The sequence below is a fragment of the Hyperolius riggenbachi genome, chromosome 1, assembly GCF_040937935.1.
Source record: "Hyperolius riggenbachi isolate aHypRig1 chromosome 1, aHypRig1.pri, whole genome shotgun sequence".
Classification (NCBI taxonomy): Eukaryota; Metazoa; Chordata; class Amphibia; order Anura; family Hyperoliidae; genus Hyperolius; species Hyperolius riggenbachi.
In genome coordinates, this window is record NC_090646.1 from 375,083,115 (window position 1) to 375,100,862 (window position 17,748).

A 17,748-nucleotide genomic window follows, 5' to 3' on the forward strand; every position below is an offset into this window, starting at 1 on the left:
TTTTTGAATTATTGGTGCATGTATTAAAGTGTTTGATATCTTATTATTAAGAGATTAGATTTATGAGTTCAGGCATGCCGCTTATTAGCTATTGTTGAAGCCTCCATAGACCGCAATAAATACTCGTGGCTATGGGTTGTTCGATGCTTATTTTGGGCACCGACACCAGCTACTATATAACTGAGCCTTTCATATCAGCTAATGGCCGCAGGGTTTGGCTATGTGACACTAGGGCTCAGCTACTATATAGCCAAGCTCCCGATATCCGGTTTGCTGTGGATATCAGCATCGGGGCTCTGCTATGATAGAGCCAAGCTCTGGATAAAGCAATAAGTAGCCATTAGCTGAGTTAGTGTTAGGGCATAGGGTAAGGGGAGAACAGATGAAGTAGTCAATGAGATGAGGTTAGGCTTAGGCATTTTGAAGGAGTTTGCCTTGTGTGTGGTTAGTGCTAGGGGTATAGATATAGGTTGACTTTTACTACATGTACTCGCCAAGGAGAGAGAAACATGAGTTAAGTCAGTTAAGAAATAAATCATGAGTTAAGGTAAACCTAAGCTGAAATCTCTATGAAAAACTAGATACCTACCTAAGTAGAGGGAAGCCTTTAGATCCTCAAGAGGCTTCCCATGTCCTCCTTGTCCCAACCGCTGCTTTCCAGGACCCTCTGGAAAATCAGGGCCACTCTCCTCTTCATGCACGACTGTGAAAGTGCTGTGCCTGTGTGAGCCCTGCTGCGTCATGACAGGAGCATGGAGCAACTCGTGCACGCTCATGCATGAAGGAGAGCATGGTTGTAATTTGAAATCCGACAAACTCTTGTTGGATTTCTTTCCGGATTCCAGTCGCGGCAACGGTAAGGGACGTGGGAAGACTCTGCAGGTTCCAGAGGCTTCCCTCTACCTAGGTAAGTCTGTGGGGTTTCGTGCAGGTTTCAGCTTGGGTATGCTTTAAGTCAGTGAAGGAGAGATAAATTGTGAGGTAATAAGTAAGGTGAGATAATTATGGAGATGTGTTTTAGTGAATCTGCCCCAAGGTGAGTTGAAGGCACCACATATTTCTATTAAAAGTGAGATAAGATCGCAAATCAACAAGGTGTTCCTGTCACCTGCTGCATTCTGAGACCAATAGTATATAGGCAATAGCCATATGGTTTCAGCCTGACCACACTGGTTATAGTGTTATCCAATATCTATGACTAGAGTTACACTTTAAAAGGTAACAATCGCCTCTGGTAATAAGAGATGGTACTTATTAAAGTACACAGCAATTTGTATAGTAGGAATGGATTTGTTCCATGCATGGAAATAGATGTTCGCATGTAATATTTATCTTTAATCTTTCATACAACTGTACAGGGAGATAAATCGTATTTCGTATGACTTCATTGCTTATTAGTGAATAGGCGTGCTCTGTTTAGATTGCTGTGACTTAGAAAAATAAGTAGAAACCTTACTGTGCTTTCTAAAAAAGACTTGTGTGCTATTATACCAGCCTAATGTATTTCCCGTACAACTGGAAATTATCAATGCTCTCTGAAAGAAAACATTATACATGGTATTTGGCATCATTCTAGCTTAGCAAATGTCTGGAAAAAACAAGATTATATTTGTTTTTCTGTACTCACTAGGGGTTTGATATGAGCTTCATTTAAACATTAATTTAGTAAATGAAATTTAAAGGAGAAAGGATTAGTGGGCTTACTTCGCAGATTTGTGTTACAGCAAATGTTGTAGGAACTGTAGAGTTCCTATGACCTTTGCATGAGGGTTTGCAGTAAAGGACCACTTATACTATGGGGAAATGTGCTCAAGGAAACCTAAACTTTTATTGTACCTTTATATTAGTACTTCACAAACCATTTTGTAGTTTAATGTAACTAAACATTAGCTTTATGTTTCAGTCTTCCACCATCTTTGACTTTCCAGATGTGGCACATAATACAAAATATGATTACTATACTAGCAACTGGGAAATCAGTACCCTGGTAAAAGCCACACCCCAAACTCTATCTACACTCAGCCTTAGCAGTTCACAGATAGACACTAAAGAGGGGTAATGAGATTCTAATACTTTTGAGTTGATGCAAATGTAAATTAACCTTTTAGTAGCCAATTTATTTAGAGGCTTGCAAGGCCAATTTATTTTAGCTAATTTTTTTTATTTCTTAATTGTTACATTTTCCTTTACACGTTGCACATGATTCCCCCAGAGGTGTCACTTGCGATCCCATTCATTAATTATGAATGGGATAGCAGCGCAAACAGGGCAAAATGTGTGCAACCGTGTGCTGTGATCTAGCGGTAAATCACAGCATATGTATGGAAACATCATAGAGTGCAGTCTATGCACTCTCTGATGTCCCTGCAATCGCGCAGGGACATCAAAGCTGCGCTTTCCAAAAGCGCAGCTAAAGTCGCGAATGTAAACGAGCCCTAAGGGCCTGAGCCCACTGTATTCGCTTCTGTCCGCTTTTCAGCATCTGTAACATTGAAGTGTAGTTGAAAGCGGAAACAACTGCATTAGCGGACTCAGGCCATAGGTGTTCAGTAAATAGTGATATCTTCTTTGGTCTCTCATCCTGTGTACAATGTAACAAATGTTCTAATAATAGGATATGTGGCACATCCAGCATTGTCTGACCGATGAAATCCTATGTGTACTCTGAGAATCATGAAATGCCTGCAGGTACAAGACCAAACGATTCAGCAAAAATACCTTTTATTGCTGGCGAATTATCTGACCTCACCATAGAGTCTTTTATTGCTGGCAATTAATCTGACCTGCTACAGATCCCTTTTTTCATTTGCCATATACATAATTTATAGTTCCATTTTTATTTGATGTGTACTTTTTTTCTGTTTATCTCAAAGCAGTCCATAAGCTGTAACAGTATGTGTCTCAGACAATTTATAAAATTGGGAATTAGCTAAAGCAATCATGTTTTGTTTTTAGCTATTATCTACAGCCTGTTTGTCATATAGGGTTCCATTTTGCATGCTTTAGCTAAGTCACATGATGCAGTTTCCTTAAAAACCTCATGTGATATTCTTATTGGCAGTTCACTAAACATAAACTTTACAAAGGCGGTAATTATCACTTCATGTGCTATTGTTTTGTAATAAATATTGCATGCATTACTTAAAAGTGCAGTAAAGTGAAACCATCAAAGAAGAAATATATTTAATCGTCACATTCCACAAACACACGCACTTATTACTTTGCAGCTGTTATTGACAGTACCAGGAAGGAGGAGACGGAGAACAAATAGGGCAGTGACCATGTTTCCCTGTTTTCTCCACTTTTGTTCTCATCAAATCAAATCAAATCATAAATAGCATTATTGACATAACCATGATGCATACAGGCATTGCCAAAGCAAGGGGAAATGGGGGAAATAACAGGTGAATCTTGGGGGTTGTGGGTGGAGGTTTTTGGGAGAGGTGACTAGTTTAAAGAGACACTGAAGCAAAACAAAATGTATGATATTATGATTTGTATGTGTAGTACAGCTAAGAAATAAAACATTAAGATCAGATACATCAGTCTAATTGTTTCCAGTACAGGAAGATTTAAGAAACTCCAGTTGTTATCTCTATGCAAAAAAGCCATTAAGCTCTACGACTTTCAAAGTCGTGGAGAGGGCTGTCTTCTGACTTTTATTATCTCAACTGTTAGTGAACAAATGTCTTTTTCTCTGCCAGAGTAGAGGTCATTAGTTCATAGACTGCTCTGAAAGAATCATTTTGAATGCTGAGTGTTGTGTAATCTGCACATATTATTGGATGATGCAATGTTTGAAAAAACACTATATACCTGAAAATAAAAATATGAGAATATTTTCTTTCCTGCTAATCTTCTAGTATTTATTCACAGTACACAACCAATTCAATATATCATATATTTTTTTTGCTTCAGTGTCTCTCTAATATTTACAGCAAATCTTACGCATTACCATTTTACACAATGCTATTCAACCAAACATACATTCTTAGCTTCTACTTTAAAGCAATAAGAGCTCTTCATGACACATATTGCAGAATGTGATGCAATAGATAGCGAATCCTTTCATGGACAGTTCCTTCACTATATGCCAACTGTCAAATACTTTCACATCCATTTTGTGATATGTTTTATATTGGAGCTTGTGGACATAAAACTGTTGAAGCAAAGCTCACTTGCCACTTTGGTCACACAAGGTTTCTGTAGAAGGTTAATGCATTAAGTTCATTGCAGGCTGTCCAGGAAGCGGTCTTTCTGTATTCTTTCATGTCATCTGTTGGTATCATTATGTTCACAGCGTACAGTCAAACACAGACAAACACAGAACATTTATATTGCGCTTTTCTCCTGGCGGACTCAAAGCGCCAGAGCTGCAGCCACTGGGACGCGCTCTATAGGCAGTAGCAGTGTTAGGGAGACTTGCCAAAGGTCTCCTACTGAATAGGTGCTGGCTTACTGAACAGGCAGAGCCGAGATTCGAACTCAGGTCTCCTGTGTCAGAGGCAGAGCCCTTAACCATTACTCCATTCAGCCAACAGTCTCCATTCTGATTCACCTTCACAATGAATTCATTGGAGAGAACATCTTGGGTCATATTTATTCAACAACTATGCTCAGTAGCAAAGTCAGTACCACCTTTCTAATTACAGAATGTTGTATTTAGATACATCCTGTATGCACTCCACCTACACATTTGTATCAGAGTGCCACAGAGCAGTGGAAGGACTGAATCACACTCTAGCACAATGCTAGTGCTGCAGTAACAGTACACTGTGGCACTGACCTATTGATAGTGTTGTGGTTTCAATGTTTCCAGCATGTGTGATATTGGTCATCCATGACTATGTGGTGACCCTTGCATAACAATAATGTTTTGTGCAGAAAATTCCACAGACCTCTACATCCATGGGTGGCTGCTCTGATAATCTAGGGAACCAGCTTTCTCCTGCAGTTCTGTGTCATGCCACATGCTATATTGAGATAAAAACAGCTGCTTGCAATAAATAAAACATTTCTGAATCTAAGGTGTCTTGTGATAAAAGAAAAAAAAATAAAAAGAAAGCATTTGATGGCAAGGAGTAAGCAGACTCTCAACTTCTAGAAATCCGCTAATGCACAGAAACTCACACTAGATGGCAGGGAAACATACTCTCACACCAAGCACCAGACGTTAGGATGTGCATAGGCAAAGAAAAATACTTCAGTGTTCACATACACAGGTGAGGTGAAACTGTATTATTATTATTATTTTATATTTAATCACAATAGTAGCATATTCTTCAGTGCTTTATGGAATACTTAGTCTTGTAACTGACTGACTGTCCCTCAGAAAGGATCTCGCAAGCTAATCCCTACCTCAGTAGTTTGATGTCCCTATCATAGTCTACTGTCCCTATCATAGTCTAAAGCCAATTTTGGGAGGACCAGTTAACTTATTTATATGTTTTTGGGACATAAGAGTAAACCAGAGTATCCAAAAGGAATTACATGCAAACACCGGGAGCACATATTATTATTATTATTTAGCATTTAATATAGCGCTGACATCTTCAGCGCTGTACAGAGTATATTGTTTTCAATTTTCATCTTCAATCTTCATTTTGTAAAACTGCAGGGATTCTAGAAATACGATTATTGTTTCTACCATACAGAGGGCTTCCATATTTGATGTACGGTAAAGTAATATTTATGCTAGAGTTTTGCTTAAAGACTCTATTAGGGTCTATTGAAGAAAACTTGTGTTAAAACTTAATGCAAGAATTATCTTACATTGTATAACATGCAGAGACAAAAAGGCTTTTGGAAGCACCATAACTGATTTAGCCGGGTAACATCAAAATCATTTGCAGCGTTTGCAAGAAACATTCCCTTGTGCCAAACTGTTACTTTGTGATAAATATGAAATACTTGCCAGCTAGCTTAAGTGTCACTATGAACAAATTTATTGTCTTTTCATCTGCTTGAGTTCTTAGCAAAGGGTTCATTGTAGAATCCTTGCGCTTTGAACAACTTGCCAAGGTTCTATACTTTCATCCAAGCCCAAGGCAGGAAATGTACAAATGCTGCAATACAAGACAACTAATTAGGAAGCACTGATATGAACCATGCTCTAGAGAGGTATGTTTTCTTAACCTCTTTACTTGAAGAGGTGATGGAACTGGTAAGATAGTTGCAACTGATGTTTTTGATCGAAAACTCAACTCACTGTAGTTGTTTAGAGTAAAATAACAGAAAACTAGGCTGTGTGGTTGGTTTTTACATCTGGTGAGTTTTCCTCTGAAGTTAATTTACTGCGGAGAAAAATTACGGTAAATGACTTGATTCATTTTAGCAGGAGATGTTATTTTAAGGCTTTCTGTTATTTTTAAGATCAAGTTGTGGCTAGTGTAGGGTTATAAGATAGGGTTGTATACTGTAGTATATGAGTAATTTACAGTTTTCAATTTTGATTAATTATTCATTCTGGGAATTGTTAAAGGCTGTGTTCAGAGTGACACATTGCTGTGCATAGCCTGTAAAAATAGGATAGCAACGGAAGAAAAAGAAGACTTTGCCTTTTTAAAACAGAAGGTATTTGCTATTATTCAGGATGGAGTGAGCTTATGAGGTCTCCCACAGTGCATCACTGCTGAATATGCAAATCATCCTTTGTTGTCACTGTAAGCTAAACACACCTCCAGAACCGCTGGAATGCAATGATGTGCCAGCTGGGAATAATCGCAAATACTTTCTATTTTAAGAAGGCAAGTGTAGCCCCTTACACACGCCAATAAATTCTGGTATTGCTGGGTAATCTATAACAATGGAGGGTAAAAGATACATGGCATGTGGTGCAAGACCTGTAGTGAAGCATACAGTATATGCAATGTGCGTTTCATGGCAAATGTTAACACACACATGGGGCTTGATTCACTAAACCGTGATAACTCATAGCATAGACGCGCGTACGTTTTCGCGTGCAATCGCAAATTTTCATTTCATGATTGTGCATGAAAATGCACGCAAAGACGCTAGCTCAGCCATGATATAAGTTATCAAGGTTTAGTGAATCAAGCCCCTTGTGCGGTACAACACTGCATGCATTGCGTTCCTGCTGCAAACACATCACTGGGAATGTACCATTACAATAAAATGCATCACGTTCACAATGAGATTATATTGTCCAGCACAGCACAGCACAATGTGTCATTGTGAATGTCATTTTAAGGGCCTCAGGTTAAGCTATGTAGAGACGCTGTATGAGAAGGGCCAAAAACATTAACAAAGACAACACTCACCCTTTGAACGCCTTGTTTGAGGACCTTCCATCAGGCCAGTTTTCCTGGGAAGTCAATTATCTGTATGTTTTTGGACGGTCGGAGTAAACCGGGGTGCCTGGAGAAAAAGCAATGCAAACTCAGCGAGAACATACAAACTCCATGCAGATAGTGTCCTGGCTCAGATTCAAACCAAGGATTCAGCAGTGCAAGTGATGTCCACTACGCCACCATGCTGCATTTTTTGTGATAATTTTGAGTTACTTTTACAATGATTACTTCTGGTTGGGAGCAGGTTGTTTTCTGCGAGTGGTGAGGTTGAGCAGGCATTTTTCCACTGCAGAAAAACAATAGTGGGCAGGTTCCTTATGAGTGGGTGTGTGGTGCAGACTGCCATATCCCAAGACTGTGCAGGGGGGGTTCCTGGATGGAAGTTCAGTATCAGGGGCAGAAATATAAAACTAATGCATTACATAAATTACATGATTTCTATATTTATCTGTGATAAGCTTAAAGGGAACCTGAAGCGAGTAAAATTATTTAAAATAAACACATGACGTAGCGGCAAATGAATATTATATACTTACCTCACCGTCAGTTCCTCTCAGAAGCTCACCATTTTCTTCTTACAGTGATCCCTTCCAGTTCTGACAATATTTTGTCAGAACTGAAATATACTAGTTGCTGACAGTTATATATCAGCAGCTGTCAGTTACAACTGAATGTGCAAGGTAACGTCCATGTTTCCCTATGGCTCAAGTGGGTGATATTACAGTTTAACAGTGTGCTGACTAGGAAGGTGTTATGGGGTAATGGCAATTTTTAAAATGGAGGACAGAGAATTCCACTGATTATAGTGGAGAAATAGGACTCAGGAGAGGAGAAAGAGACTACATAGGAGGTAAGTATGACCTGTGTATGGTTATTTTGACTTTTTATTTTCAGTTCAGGTTCTCTTCAAGTTTTTATGATTTCTTTTTGTCTTCTTTCTCTCTTATTAACTCTGTATTTCAGCATTTAGTATGGATGAATCAAAGTAATTTATGAATGAAAGCCATGTGAGAAATACTGTATAAGCAAGTAATGTGTTGAAAATGCATTTGAATGAATCATATGCCTCAAAAGAGTTTATTATAAAGCATTGTGACTCAAAAATGTGGTTAACGAAGGAATATATATCATATTCATACTGTAAAGCTAGACAGCACTTGTAATAATGGCATGTAGATGCTGTACGTTTCCTGACTGTAAAACATATTGGCTTTAGGATAGCAACTGCTGGCAGTATGTTTGATAAAGAGGCCAAAGCATTTTCCTTGATGATGTCCTGTAAGATTGTGCTTGTAGTCATCAGGAAGTGTACAATTTCCTACAAGAAAAGCAGCCAGAGGGTACATTCCGAAGAGTTAACCACGCATCTCAACATGCTTCTTTCCTCTGTATTCCAGAAGAGCGACATTAGCTAATTCTCTGCCATACAGCGCTCAACAGCAGGCTAGCATGTCTAATGAAGGATCCTCATATTATTACTAGAGTTACAGATTTCCCAGCAAGCTCATGGTGAACCAGAACTCCTAGGAGTGTAGGGGCTGAAAGGGACCAAAAAGCCTTTTCACTAAAAGGAGGTGTGTTTAGTAGAGATGGCCTGAACAGTTCGCCAAGGAATAGTTCCTGATGAACATCGGCTGTTCGCGTTTGCATTTAATGCTAATTTTTTTTAAATGCGCTTTCGCATTTTTTACATTGAAGTTAATAGCCGCTGATTTTAAGGGTTAATAGCAAAGCCCCCTTACATGCTAGAAATACCAAATTTGCATGGTATGTGAAAGGGGACAGTGGGTACAAGAGGAACATTTTTTTCAAGAAGACCTTATAGTTTTTGAGAAAATCGACGTTAAAGTTAGAGAAAAAAAGGCGCGATTTAAATGCGGTAAAATGACAGTTACTGTATTAAAGAGATTAAGATTTTTTTCCGCACAAAGTTGGCCATATACACCTAGTACCTCTCAGTTGTATAAATGATTCTTTATTAATCATAGAAAGCTGCCGGTTTACACCTTACACGACCAATACCACAGACAGAATTAAAACCTATTTCTGCGCAGAAATCAAAACATAAACATAAAAACCAAGGAGCCAACCCACTTATCCCCTAGTTCAATACTCTGGGCTTGTGTGCATGGAGTCCGTCCAATGACTCTCTGCTCCATGCACGCAAGCCCAGCCCACCCACAACTCACACACCGCCTTGCACCATGCATACAGCAGCTGCCTCCCCCTAATGGGGATAGGTCCTGTGTTTTCTTGGCAATAGCAAGCAAGCGTTAGTCTGGGTAAAGGGATGCAAGCCAATATGCTGTTAGTTGGAGCAATGTCACTCAAGCATCATTCTCCCAAATACATGCAACAGTTTGTTATACTTGCAGTGCCCCACGATCTGAATTAGTTAAAGTTCACCGTTCCACTCCACTCCTCTCCAATTGTCCTCAGGCTAGTCCACCACTATAGTGACCTGTCAAGCTTGTGTCACTCTCTAGTCCACTCCACTCCCGCTACCATTTGTGTGTTGCCCGGAGGGGTAGTGTGTAGGGCATTCCCATTCACAATCCTAGGGCGGACAGCTAGGCAGAACTCGGACTGTATTAAAGAGACTCTGAAGTCTCATATTATGCCACTTTTTATGTAACATTTATGTTCAGCAATTTCACCCTAACTAAAATGCTGCAATCCCATGGCAGATCACTACATTTAAACCCCCCAAATCTGAGGGCAATAATTTTGCTGCCCAGGGAGGCAGAGCTTTGAGCTGCAGCTCTGCCTCCATGCGTGTCAATTGCCGCATGGATCTCCACCTCTCCCCCGCCCCTCTCTGTGAAGGAAGAATGAGAGAGGTGGGGAGTGGTCGGCTATCAGCAGGGATTGATACGCATGGAGGCAGAGCTGCAGCCCAAAGCTCTTCCTCTATGAGGAAGCGATCCCCTCATTTTTCCACTGGGATTTGGGTAGTTTAAATGTAGTAATCTGCCGCGGGGATCTGTGTTTTAGTTAAGGCGAAACTACTGAACATAAATGTTACATAAAAAGTGGCATTTTATGACACTTCAGACTCTTTTTAACATGTGTAAAAGTATTTTTTTCTGATTATTGTTTTACATTTAAAAAAAAAAATGATGTGGGGTCCCCCCTCCTGAGCCTATTTAAACCCCTTGTCCCCCATGCAGGCTGGGATAGCCAGAATACAGAACCCTGGCCCTGACTATAAAAGCCTGCATTGTCCATGGTATGGTGGACCTCCGGGTGAAGGGGGGCCAAGCCCACGCCAATATCCTCGGAAATATCCCACGTCAATAACTTCTCATCTTGTGAGCTTGTTACATTGATTGAAGATCTCCGCGCACCTGATGTTACACAGAGACGTTCACTGCACAGCTGATGCAGCTCTCCGCTAACTAAGTTAGCAAAAGCATCTTTGAATTTTGGCTCCAAGTCTCCCTATTGGTCTATTAACAGACCAATGGGGATTCAAATTTGGTGTTTCCAGCATGTATGGGTGCTTTGCTATTAACCGTTAAAGTCGGCAGCCGTTCGCCTGCCATATAAGTCTATGGTGCCTGCTGCGAACAGCCGGTTCGCGAACTTTTGTGGAAATTTGCGTTCGAAATCCAAGCCCAAAATTTGATGTTTGCTACATCTCTAGTGTTTAACTACCTGGGACAACAAAGAGATGATTTGCATATTTAGCAGCAATGTACTCTGGGACACCTCTGAGCTCACTCCAAGCTGAATTATCGCAAATACCTTCTGTTTTAAGAAGGCAAACTTCTGTTTTTCATATTATTCTACATGTCCTATGTGTAGCCCTAAGATGATCTTTAATAGGGATATTTTTGCTTATTAAAGCCTTCAAGTGTTAATAACAGTTTTAGGCTTCATGTTGCATGTAAAGTATAAGGAAAATGAAGAGAAAATTCTATTACTTTTTTTTTCTTTTTTAAGGAAAGGACTTGGAAAGTATTTTAGGGCTGGTACCTAGGAGCTGGCCTTAGTAGAGGAGACCCCCAGAGCTCCCATCAGTCCATCCATGCAGCGCTGAACCACCCTCGCCTTGGCAGCACTGCCGAACATCCCACACCCCAGGCCACAACTCCCGTCACTGTAATCTCTGAGTCCCTGCAAAGAATCTTTAAAGCTCCCGCCGGGCTCCCCATTGGGTTCCTGATTGGTTCACTGTCTGGACCACTGAGGATTTTCATTGCAGCGCCTAAATCTGGTAAAGAAAGCTGTGTGCCACATGCTGAGGTTTATTACCTGAGTGTTTTTAGCCTTCACCAGAACCCTTGGTATTGGAAACTGACTTGGTTGTCTATTCATTCTGAACTCTGGCACAGGACAGAACTCTGGACCTGAACTCTTGCACAGGGTGGAAGGAAAACATATAGAAATGCACCCTGAATGTATTTAGAGAGTTTAGCCTGACTAATTCCCCCTCATCTGCGACCAATCACAAGTTGTAATTTGATACCTCAGCTGTATCAGCCGACTGCCATGTCACAGATCTAATTGGTAAACACAGGATGTTAACAATATGGGCTTGATTCACAAAACGGTGGTAACTGTTAGCACGCTGTGCAAAGTAGTTGGCACAAAATTTCGCGTGTCAACGATTTTCGCACGCAAAAATTCATGTTCGCGTGTTAACACAAAATTTTCACACGTTAATGGTCGCGTTCGCGTGATAAATTCACGTTTTCGTGCAAACACGACTGTTAACACGCAAAGAATTCGCGTTAACGCGTGAACATGAATGTTTTTCACGCGAAAACGCACGAAAAGCCGTGCTAACAGTTAGCACCATTTTGTGAATCAAGCCCAATGTCTGCTTCCATGAAAGCGGTAAGTAGACAAACTGCAGGTTTATTGCAGTATTTGTATAGGCTGTAACAAAAAAAAATCTTTAAAGGTTCTTGAAGTTCAGAGTTTAGGTCCGGTTTAAAAGTTTTGGAGAGGTTGCAAAATGGTGATTACTGGGCATCTTTAAAACATTATTTTGGCTTGTTGGCACTTAAAGAGACTCCGTAACAAAAATTGCATCCTGTTTTTTATCATCCTACAAGTTCCAAAAGCTATTCTAATGTGTTCTGGCTTACTGCAGCACTTTCTGCTATCACAGTCTCTGTAATAAATCAATGTATCTTTCCCCTGTCAGACTTGTCAGACTGTGTCTGGAAGGCTGCCAAGTTCTTCAGTGTTGTGGTTCTGCTATGCACTCCTCCCTCAGGGGGGAAAGAAACACACAAATGATCTCTTGAGATTCAAAAGGAAGGCTGTATACAGCCTGCTTGTGTATGGATGTATTTTCTATGTGTGGACATGCTGTACATCAACCTACTTCCTGTTTTGGTGGCCATTTTGTTTGTTTATAAACAAACTTTTTAAAACTGTTTTTAACCACTTTTAATGCGGCGGGGAGCGGTGAAATTGTGACAGAGGGGAATAGGAGATGTCCCCTAACACACTGGTATGTTTACTTTTGTGCGTTTTTAACAATACAGATTCTCTTTAATATGGGTGATGTTTGTACAGGTATAGCAAACTGACAGCTAAAATGGTTATACACAATCATTTTGATTATCTGTACTTGCCTAACATCTAACAAAATTCCACATAGCAAGATTCAACTCCAGTACGTTTTTTACAATGATGAACAAATCTGCAGTATTGTATATAGTAGTGACTTTATGCTGATAGTTTTTGCAAGAAGAATGCACAGTGAAGGAGCTACACAGCTGCTACGTCGTCAAATGTAACGTAATGAAGCATGCGCTATATGGTGGACAAAATGTATTACCAACTAACAGGCTGGATGGAAAATCCAGGCAAATGAGAGTTACATGTGGCTATAAAGGTACTGCTTGGGGACTACTGGTCCGTGCTGCCTTTTTAGACATTACCGTAATTCTGTGCATTTTTTGTTTAAGTGTTGAAAGCTCACTGAAAGCCAGTCATGTATTTGAAAACATATATTTATACATGTATATACCGGTATGTACAAAGAATGGTGTACTAAAATGTGTAAACCAGTTAGGTATACAATTGAAACTGTTATTGCTATTTTTAGCTCTTGCTCTTGCCAAGCAAGTGTTTAAAGCAGGCTGTTAGTGGCATAGATGTTTTTTCCCCCAAATTTCACTAAATATGCTTTATTTCAAACTGCTATGAACACTACATAGCTAAAACCCATAATAGCTACTCGACTTTCAAGTTCACTTTAGATACCACTTTTTGATGAGATTTGACTAATAAAACTTTGCTTTGAAAATTGTTACTGTAATATTTTCCCATTACCTTTTTTAAAGTCTTTTAAAGATACCTATAAAGCATTCTTCTAATGGTGAGGCATCTTCATGCATATACAAAGCTTATTATAGACCACATTAGCTTATACTGTAAATGGAAATGGTGTTTTAAATCAACATAATGTGTTCAAAAGTATGCAAGACTGATAAAATTGCCGTTTTTTAACTCGCTGAGCATTATGTGTTTATAATCTTTTTTCTATTAGTCATTTTTAAATACTGTTTTTATGTGTATGAGAAGGTAGGTTAAGAAGGTAGGTTAAAGCTTAAAGTAATTTAACAATAGGTCATGGCACTTTTTAGGCGTACATGTATGTACGCCGCCAGTGAGCTGGGCACAGGGTGAGCTGAATTATGGCTCACCCTCCTGCTGCTCAAATACCCAGTGGCGTAAAATACTATTCGCTCTCCAAGTCATCACATCTCGGAGGGAGATGTAATTTGGAGTCTGGCAATTGCCGGAATCCCAAATTACCCTTACCCACGCAGTATAACATACAAGCAGTATAAAGAAAATTGATTTCGCTCGACAAAAACCTTCCTCCGAGGCCAATAAAGTGTCTTGTACACTTTATTGGCCTCTGAGGAAGCTTTTTGTCAAGCGAAACAGCTGTCAGGCCTCCCTCACCCCCACTGCATACCCCGATGTCTGTCCGTGTTGATTAAAGGTACCCTGCATTGCAATTTACAGTGCCTCAATTTTCTTCATACAGCTTGAATGATTCCTGTTTCTGAGAGCACCGGATTGCCAGTACAGAATCCAGTATGACCAGTAAGCTTCCAGCCAGGATCTAGTGCCGGTCTTTTTTTCTATCTTCCCTGTTTACAGTATAACATACTATGGGGGCGCCTAGTTTCTATGCCTGGCACTGAGCACGGTGCACCGAAACCACCTGCTCTGCTTTTTAGGGGGAGATAAGTAAAGTATATATTTTTCCTTGAGTGAGTGCAAAACAGGACAAGTGCACAACATAGGCAATTTGTTGAATAAAAATTGGGCTGCAGTGGTTTTTTAGTATGCAAAAAAACCTATTTTTTCATTGTGTGCATGCATTCACACTCGCATTGGGGAGCGCCAGACCCAGGCATCACACTTCAGGTAATCTTTTTCATAACAATATGACTGGCCTGAGTCAGTGCAATGGCAAGGGATGAACAGGGCAATGAACACACATGCAGTATTACCTGTTTATTACAGTGGAAGCAGTTTTTTCTCCTGATGATCAAAGGCACCCTTTAAAAAGGGTTCTGCAGTAATTTTGGCCCAGGGGATAGCTTTAAGTAGGATATTGGCAAATTACCGATATTCTACTATGAATCACTGGGTAATTCTGATAGCAGAATATTGGTAATTATTACCAATATTTTACTATAGCCCAATTTAACTTTGTTCTCACACGAGCCCTCCCTTTATGATGCCTAACCCTAGTCGACCCTTTCCCCGCTGATACCTACCATTTACCAACAATTTCCCGCTGATGCCTACCACTTACCAACAATTTCCTCCACTGATGCCTAACCCTAAACAACCACCTACAGATGCCTAACCCTAACTGACTCCCCTGCCAATGCTAACCCTAAACAACCCCTCACAGATGCCCAACCGAGACTCCTGACAACGCTAACCCTAAACAACCCCTCACAGATGCCTAAATAGATTCTATCAAATCTATTAATGGATCGATTTGGGGAAAATTTCGATCGATTTTGATCGATTTGATCTATCTGACAGGATGGAAAATCTAGATCTGGCAGCAGATCGATGGCCTTTAGAGTTGCATTAGATCTAATGGTCCAATAATGCATTTAGAACAATTTCCAATAGCTTTCAGAATAAAATCTATTCCTAGTGTGTGGTACACATCAGATAGATTCCTGTCAGATTCAACTTGAAAGACATCTGACAGAAATCTATCTGATGGTTGAATCTGCTGCAAATCTATAAGTGTATGGCCACCTTAACCCTAAACAACCCCTCACAGATGCTGAACCCTAACTGACACTCCTTTCAATAGCTAAGCCTAAACAACCCCCACCAATTCCTAAACCTAAACCAAGCGTCTCTCCCCCCCCCCGGAAATTCATAACCATTATCGACCACGCCACCGCCATATCTGCCGGCTAACTGAGACTCAAAGGGCTAACTGCAACCACTACTAGGACGCGCTCAGTAGGCAGTAGCAGTGTTAGGGAGTTTTGCCCAAGGTCTCCGTTCTGAATAGTAGCCCTTAACCAGTACACTATCCAGTCACTCTAAATAGCTACCTAAGAGTGCTTTAGACACCTTAAAGTATACTGTATAATGATGAATGAATTGGGGATTCATTGTAGCTTTTTAGCACAGCATAAATCTCTCCCTTTCCACTGTACTCCTTTTATTTTTATGTTTTATACAATTTTAATTGCACTGTTTGATGGAAGTGCAGGTTCCGAACTTGTCACTCATCTCATGTTTTGGAACGGTTCTTGGATTTCTTTACTCAGCAACAATTCTCATGAAATTTCTCATGAATTTCTCATGAAAAATGAAGAAGCATCATTGCTACAGATGCATACATTAAACAGAATCCAGAGCGCTGTTAACACTAGGAGGTCTGTTAATTCCACAAGGAATTTTCACCTGATAATGTCATCTAGCCAGTTTCAGACATGCATAATGAGGAGATTCAAGCATGTCTCAGCCTACAGTTATCAGCCAGGAAAACACTCATCAGTTTTGCAACACATATACAGTCATGGCATTTGGTAACAGCTTATGGTATTGCTCATTTTCCAGACAGATAAGGTTTGTGGATTCTCGTAAAGAACAAGGGCATATATTCAATATCGTTTATTGAGTCAGTAGCCTTAATCAGTTCCTTTGCTTTTAAGACTGATTTCTTTGGAGCCTTCATTCTAGACTGTATCTCTCTTTAGTTATTTTATGTGGAATACAGAAAAAAAAGGAACAACTCATAATTGTTCAAGAGCGAACAGGTTTGCCTTATTTGTGGTTTCTGCTTTCCACATGTAGCAGAGAGAACAGAAATGATGCATTGCTGGTATTTCTAGCAAAAGTGATTAATTTGCGCTTTTTATAGTCTTAGCATGCTGGGTAGCTGAGCCTGCCAGGCTAATGGGACCTGGCTGCTGATAGATTTCATTTTGCAATGGCATTTCAGCAGTCATTATCCCTGCATGCCATATTACTAGTAGGAGGAAGCCCGCTACTGCCGCTATTTAACAAGTAGCAGGTAATGCTACAGCTTAATTAGCAGGATCAGAAGCAAACGAGGGAACAATGCTGTTAGTAAAAAGGAATTTATAAGAAAGTTACATTCATTCACTGACATGATTTGTTACACTTTTGTATGTAAGGTAGGTGGATTAATAAAGATGTGCCTTTAAGGCTGTACACACCTCACGATTTTACTAACGATTCTCCCAATGACCGGAGATTTTTTTGACAGACAAACGGTCATTTCCCCCGATCTCACAACGTGGTTACAGGCGTCCGATCACGTGAACGTCACTTAGCGTTTCGCAGCGATAATGACCATCACAGCAAATCGGAACTTTAAAGAGAATCCGAGGTGTGTTTAAAGAATGTTAACTGCATACAGAGGCTGGATCTGCCTATACAGCCCAGCCTCTGTTGCTATCCCAAACCCCTCTAAGGTCCCCCTGCACTCTGCAATCCCTCATAAATCACAGCCGTGCTGTGAGGCTGTGTTTACATCTGTAGTGTCAGTCTCTGCTGCTCCCCCGCCTCCTGCATAGCTCCGGTCCCTGCCCCCGTCCCTTCCCTCCAATCAGCAGGGAGGGAAGGGATGCAGGTGGGGACTGGAGTTCTGCAGGAGGCGGGGAGAGCAGCAGACTGACACTTTAGAGATAAACACAGCCAGCTCAGACAAGCTGTTTGTCAGCAGCGTGGCTGTGATTTATGAGGGATTGCAGAGTGCAGGGGGACCTTAGGGGGGTTTGGGATAGCAACAGAGGCTGGGCTGTATAGGCAGATCCAACCTCTGTATGCAGATAATATTCTTCAAACCCACCTCGGGTTCTCTTTAAGATCCCCCTACAACCCCTGCGTAATGCACCCCGATTGCTTGAAGTCTTGTTCATGCCTGTCGTGTAACATCGCGCATACCTGC

General features: G+C 40.5%; 1 protein-coding gene across 2 annotated transcripts in view; it reads left to right on the forward strand.

Annotated features, from left to right (window-relative positions):
• The window catches only part of SVEP1 (sushi, von Willebrand factor type A, EGF and pentraxin domain containing 1), a 456,592-nt gene that overhangs the window by 112,920 nt on the left and 325,924 nt on the right, over nt 1–17,748 (forward strand). The gene's annotated exons all lie outside the window — the stretch shown is intronic.